The sequence below is a fragment of the Pinus tabuliformis genome, chromosome 7, assembly GCF_031772625.1.
Source record: "Pinus tabuliformis cultivar Carrire ecotype Pingquan chromosome 7, CPIR1, whole genome shotgun sequence".
NCBI lineage: Eukaryota > Viridiplantae > Streptophyta > Pinopsida > Pinales > Pinaceae > Pinus > Pinus tabuliformis.
Window position 1 is genome coordinate 1,993,290,339 of NC_142293.1, and position 7,306 is coordinate 1,993,297,644.

The window sequence follows — 7,306 nt, forward strand, 5'->3', positions numbered from 1 at the left end:
ATTCTAAATCTTTCAAGCTTTTCTCTTCCAAGTGCTTTGGTGAAGATGTCTGCAGTTTGCTCATTAGTGGAACAATAGCGAAGATGGATTGTTTTGGCCTCAACATGATGTCAAATCAAATGATATTTTGTATTGATGTGCTTCATTCGATCATGGAACTTTGGGTTCTTGGCCAACTTTATTGTCTAGGTATTGTCAATCATGAGTGGAGTCGAATGTACTTGTTTTACCTGCAAATCTTCTAGAATTTTCCTGAGCCACACAATTTCTTTTGTTGCCTCAGTTGTTGCCACATATTCTGCCTCTCTTAAGGAATCTGCTTTAACTAATTGTTTGCATGATCTCTTGGAGACAGCTCCTGATCCAAGACTCATAGCATAACCAGAAGTAGATACCCCAATTTCTTTGTCTCCATCAAAGTCTGAATCAGAGTATCCAATCAAGCTGAAGTCACCCACCTATGTATACTTGAGTCCAAAGTCTTGAGTTCCCTTCAAGTAATTTAGAACTCTTTTTGCAGCAAACCAATGTCCCTCACAAGGCTTTTGCATAAACCTGGAGAGGATTCCAACAACAAACGAAATGTTTGGTCTGGTAGTAGTCAGGTAGTTGAGACTTCCTACAAGCTGTCTATACTTTGTTGCATCCTCAAATTATTTTCCTTCAATGGATGTGAGCTTTAAGTTTTGTTCCATTGGAGTAGTCAGAGGATTGCATTCTGTCATGCCAAACCTGTTCAACAAATCTCCAATGTACTTCTTTTGAGAAAGGAATATGGACTTCGGATGTTGAGTTACTTCAATACCAATATAGCAATGAACATAGCCCAAATCAGTCATTTCAAAACCTTTCCTCAATTCCTTCTTTATGGATGCAATGTAGCTCCCATTGTTCCCTATCATCAAAAGATCATCTACATATACCACAAGATATACAATTGTTTTGCCAACTTTCTTGACAAACAAAGTTGCATCATCAAGATCATAATGTTTGAAATTGAGTTTCAGAATATGCTCAATTAGTGTTTCATACCAGGCTCGTGGTGCTTGTTTTAGGCCATACAAGGATTTCACAAGTTTGCATACTTTATGTTCATGTCCTTTCACAACAAATCCTTTAGGCTGGGACATAAAAACATTCTCTTTTAGATATCCATTCAAGAAAGCAGTTTTTACATCCATTTGATGGACTTTCCAACCATTCTGAGATGCTAGGGCAAAGAGTGTCTGGATGGTAGCCCATTTTGTTGTGGGGGCATAAGTCTCCTCATAATCGACCCCTTCCTTCTGTGCAAAACCTTTTGCCACAAGCTTGGTTTTATGCTTGGCAAGTGAGCCATCAACTTTATACTTGTTCTTGTAGACCCACTTGCAGCCAATTAGTTTGGTTCCCAATGGAGGATCAACCAGCTTCCAAGTGCCATTCTTTATCAAGGCATCATACTCCTTTTGCATTGCTTCTTTCCATTCATCATGAGAAGCAGCTTCTTTGAAGGAAGTTTGTTCAAAATCTGTAGATAAATTCAATTCACAATCATAAGAAACATCCATATCAACAGGTGAATCAGAGTCATCTACATCACCTCCATTTTGTCGGGTTGAATCTTTCCAACCTCATCAGGATGAACATTTTCAAGTGTCTTTGACAACCACTTTGGGGGACCTTTCTGAGATGGTCCAGACTACTCAGTTGATTGAGTTGGGACTAAATCAAGATTGAGTCTCCCAATTATGTCAATCACATCACTCAAAGTATCATCCGTTGTTGGAGTTTCATGCGGGGGAGAGAGTGCTTGAAAACAAGATTCCATAGGTTTATCTAGTATAGGAACCCCCTTTCAAGATGTGGAATCTGATTATCAAATTCTTGAAATGATTTTGCATTTGCGAATCTATCCAAGCGATCAAGTTGTCGCTCAATAACATTGTCAGTTTTGGATGATTCAATAAAGATTACATCTCTAGATACAACAAACTTTTTATTGACTTCATCATAGAGACGATATGCTTTGGAGGTGTTTGAATACCCTAGGAATATACACTTACGACTTTTTGTACCAAGTTTGTTTCTATGTACCTTTGGTATCAAGGCATAACATGTGGAACTAAAGACCCAAAGATGCTTTACCGAAGGAATTTGTCCATACCACATTTCATAAGGAGTCTTGTTTCTAATACCATTAGATGGACATCTATTCTTTACATATACAGCACATAGAACTGCATCAGCCTAAAACATCAATTTTACATTTTTTAAAAACATCATGGAGCGCACCATATTTAAGATTGTCCTATTCATTCTTTTAGCTACTTCGTTCTGTTGGGGATTATAAGGCACAGTTGTTTGATGTTTGATCCCATGTTGGCGAAGATAGTTTTCAAATTCATTTGAAGTGTATTCTTTTCCATTATCGGTGCGAATAGAGCCAATATGAGATTGTGCATCATTTTCAATCCATGTATGAAAGTTCTTGAATGTTTGAAAAGCATCAGATTTGTTCTTCAATAAATAAACCCAACACATTCTGGTGTAGTCATCAATAAATGTCATCATATATTTATTTCCATTTGCAGAAGGAACAGGCATTGGACCACACAAATCTGAATGAATGAGTTCAAGTTTTCTATGTGCTCTAAAATGTGAATCATGAAAAGGTTGTTTGCTATGCTTTCCTAGAATTCAAGCATCACATTGCTTAAGTTTCCCAGGAATTGTAGGCAAACCAGTAACACCATTTTTCTTCAACAATCGAAGGTTGTCATAGTTCAAGTGTCCAAATCTAACATGCCATAATAAACTTGATGGAAATGTACCTTCATCATCATGAAAATTGTATGAGAAATTTTGTGCATGGGCAGAGGTACCCTGCAACTTGAGAAGCCTTACTTCTTCTATCCCTGTCATGACAAGTGAGTAGTCTGATGCTTTTCTTACCTCAACCTTGCCATCAAACATGTGAATGGAGTGTCCTTGTTGGCAAATGTGGACCAAGGACAACAAGTTTCTCCTCAGTTGTGGGAGATATAAAACATGATGCAGAAGAAATTCTGGAAGACCAGGCAATTTAAGTATGATTGTGCCAAGCCTTGATGGCTTGAGTTTTGATTTGTCTGCAAAGTACACTGCTCCATCAACATTGTCAGTAAATTCTTCAAAAAAATATCTTCTAAAAGTAATGTGGCAAGTTGCTCCTGAATCAAGCAACCAATCATTTTTCCAAGAAGCAAGTGAAGCATTAAATAAGTCTTCATTTATCCAACATCACAGTGTACCACAACATAGTGAGCAAATTCACGTGCTTTACCTTTCTCTTTGTCATTAGTTTTACCTTTGGGTTGGTTTCTTTCCTACTCAATTCCATCCAAAGGAAACTTGAATGTGGATGCATTATGCGATCCATCTCTTTTGTAACATATGCAATGTAAATCTGACTTTTCTCCTCGAGAGTGTCTACCCCCCCTGCCTCTGAAATTTCTTCTTCCTCTTCCTCTTCAACCACCTCTTCCTCTAGAAGAATCTTAAGCAATATTCTTCTCTCTATATGCAAGACACATAGCCTCTTCAGAAGATTGAGAAGTTGTCTTCTTCCCAAAATCTTTCTCTCTTTCAGCAAATTTTTTCACAAGGGAGTCAAGGGTAATATCTTTGAGGTTTCCATTTGCTTGCAACGACTCAAGATAATTTGAGTGAGTGGGATAAAGTTCCTTGAGAAAAGCTATTAGAGGAATGTCTAGTTCAACATTAGTGACTCTTATATCATGCATAATAGATTTTACTTTTGATGCAAGAGCAAGAGTACCATCATTTTGTAATTCAAGGCTGAACAATTTAATCATGAGTTGAACAACTTCAAGTGCAGAGTGTGAGTCATAGAGTTCCTTCAGTTTTTGTAAGGCTTCAAAAGCATTTAAAAATGGTGAAATATGGCGACTTGCCTCTTCATTTACTGATGTTGCAATCAATACATAAGCCGTTGCAATCAATGCATAAGCCTTGCTATTCTTATTTTCCCAAATGGTGAATTCCTTGTCTGAGGTAGGCTGTTCTGGTTCTTTGTCTTGGTCTCCAACACACACTCGTTTCCACAACTCATTAAAAATGAGAGTGTGCTTAATTTTCCTTGGCCATTCTGGATAATTCTCTTTCCCAGAGAGAACTACTCCAACAATAGATATTAGTGAATGCATTCCCAAAAAAAAAATCTACTTTTGATTTCCAAAACAAACACAACCTTTCTGGATATATTCTGTTTAGGTGGAAAAGAAGTCACTATATTAATACTTTTAATGTAGCATATATTCCTCCACTCACACATATATTGTATGATGGTTTCAACATATAAACCATATAATATATATCTGAAAAAAATACCATCCAAAATTCTCATTCTATTATCACCATTCAAAAATCTTAACGAATTTTAATATTACCACCGTTTTCAAAGGAGTTGAATGCGCTTCACACCATATACATTCACCATACCTCGAACTTTTGTCTGTGGAACTGTAGCAGTGAATTTGCAACCAGTTTGAAAAATATCCCAATAGTCTTCGACGATGTGACAACCAGAGCTATGGGAGTGGAGCTAAGGAACATGGATTTATATGCAAACTTTCAAAATATTCATATTAAAATATCAGCGTATACAACACTTTGATATTAGACCAGCGTATGCAGCATTTTGATATCAGACTAGCAACACAATCATTCAATGCATATAAATAATTCGTACCAGCAGTATGCAACATTTTCCAACAGTCTCCAAATATTGATATAATGGAGGGTTGTTTGGTCTTCTACCAAACTCAGAGCGTACTCAGTCCAACGCCACGCTCCAGGGAATAATAGACTCAAATGCAGTTGCAGTCACAGTGTTGGCCATAACACCACGCTTCCACCTGTGCCACACTTCCAGTACACAGTATGCAACACTTCCTGGCATCACATGACCTTTCCACATAGCAATTGGCTCCAATCTTCACAATAGGCAAAGCAATGCTCTACATTTAGACTAGTGAATTCAATAATGCACAGAATCTTGCTGGGATAAGACATAGAAATCACCAGCCCAGGTGCACAGGATATAGAGAAGGTGACACTTCTGCAAAAATAGGCAGAACATGAGGGAGTTACAAAGGGAGGAAAGCTAAAATTAGAATTGGCTCTGATACCATGTCAGGCCAGGAGGTAACTCCTCAAATCATATTATATTATTCATTTAGGTTGTTCATTATTATATACATGAGGGAGTGACTGTTGAGTTTCATCTCCCGATGACTCTCCATTTTCTCTATTATTTATTTACATTATTTACAGTTGTTCACCCAATCCCTGTGATTAGGTGTCAACAGAATCAATTATGTTGAATTAGAAAGAGAAGAGTTATGTGACTCATGAGCTTGAGTTGGCAGCTACCATTCATGCATTGAAGATGTGGAGACATTATCTCCTTTGTAGGAGGTTCATCTTGATGAGTAATCACAACAGATGAGGTACTTGTTTGACCCACCCAATCTGAATGCAAGGCAATCAAGATGGATGGCTACTATTAGTGAGTTTCATTTTGAAATTAGGTACATTAAAGGCAAGGAGAATGGCGTTGGGGATGCTCTCAGCAGGAGAGTACAAGTGAATCATATCTCAGCCATGAGCTCTTGTGGGAAAGATTTGAAGTAGCAGATCTTGCATGCAGGGCAGCATGATGAGAGGTACCAACAGCTGAAGCAAAGATTGTAGCAATAAGGCGAAGGTGATAAAGATCAGAGTATCACCTCGTAGAATATGGCTTGGTTAGATTCAGGAGCAGAATTTATGTGCCTAAAAATGGTGAATTGAAGAAGCTTATTTTGAGGGAGTTTCATGTTTAGCCTTATTCAGGCCTCCCAGGATACTATAAGCCTTTGAAAGCTATCAAGAAGTTCTACTATTGGCCTAATTTGAAGAAAGATGTGGTTGAGTTTGTTGCCAAGTGTTTGGGCTATCAACATGTGAAAGCTTAAAGTAAGCATCCAGATAGTTTGTTATAGCCTATTCTGATTCCATAATAGAAATGGGAGGTCATTTCAATGGATTTCATTATCAGTTTGCCTAGGACATCAAGGCAACGTGACTCCACCATGGTTGTGGTTGAGAGGTTGAGTAAGGTAGCTCACTTCATTGTAGTGAAGTCTACTAATTCAGCTAGTGAGGTGGGTCAGATCTTCATTCGGGAGATAGTGACATTAAGGAGATAGTGAGGTTGCATGGAGTTCCCAAGAGGATTATATCATATAGAGATGCCAAGTTCACTTCCAAGTTTTGTAAGGAGTTGTTTTTAGGTTTGGGGATAGAGCTAGCTTTAAGTACAAATTATCATCCACGGATAGATGGGCAGACAAAGAGGATTAACAGGATCCTTGAGGATATGTTGATGATGTATGTAATGCATTAACAAAGGAAGTGGGAGGAGTATCTTCCATTGGTGGAGTTTACTTATAATAATGGGTATCAGGAATCCTTAAAGATGAGTCCATTTGAGGCTCTCTATGGGAGGAGTTGTAATACTCCTATCCAATGGAGTGGTCTAGGGAGGAGGGTATTAATTGGACCATATATGTTGCTAGAGATGGAGCAGGAGATGTAGGTTATCAGAAAGAATTTGAAGGAAACACAAGATAGGTAGAAGAGTTATGTGGATTAGTAAAGAGTATTTAAGGAGTTTTAGGTTGGGGAGCATGTGTACTTGTCTATCGAACTCAAGAAGAGCTCCTTCAAGATTGGATCATGTGTTAAGTTGGCACCTCGGTGTTGCAAGTCTTTTGAGACCCTTGAGAGGATTGGACCAGTGGCCTACAGACTTGCTTTGCCTCCTTTAGTCAAAATCCATGATGTTTTTCATGTTTTGTTGAATAAAAAGTATATATGGGATATTGATCATGTGATTGATTAGTCTGTATTGCAGGTGGAACCAGAAGGAGAATTCCAACCAAAACCTTAATGTATATTGCAGCGGAGTAAGCTCATGCTACGGAACTAAGCAATAGAGCAAGTTAAAGTGCAGTGGAAGCACTTTTGGCTTGATGAAGCTACATGGAAGATGGTTGAGCAGATGCATGCCTTATACCCTTCTTTATTTGTTGGTTGAAGCAAATGTGCTTAGTGTGTGTGTATATATATATATATGAATGACATCAAGTTGTGTTTATAAAGCTCTAATAAGCAGTATGTTGTCATGTTTTGCAACAATTTTGTTTGGTTATAAGTGTCATAGAACACCGAGGACGGTGTTCCCCCAAGGGGGGATGGGTTTGTAACAACCTCGAGTTGA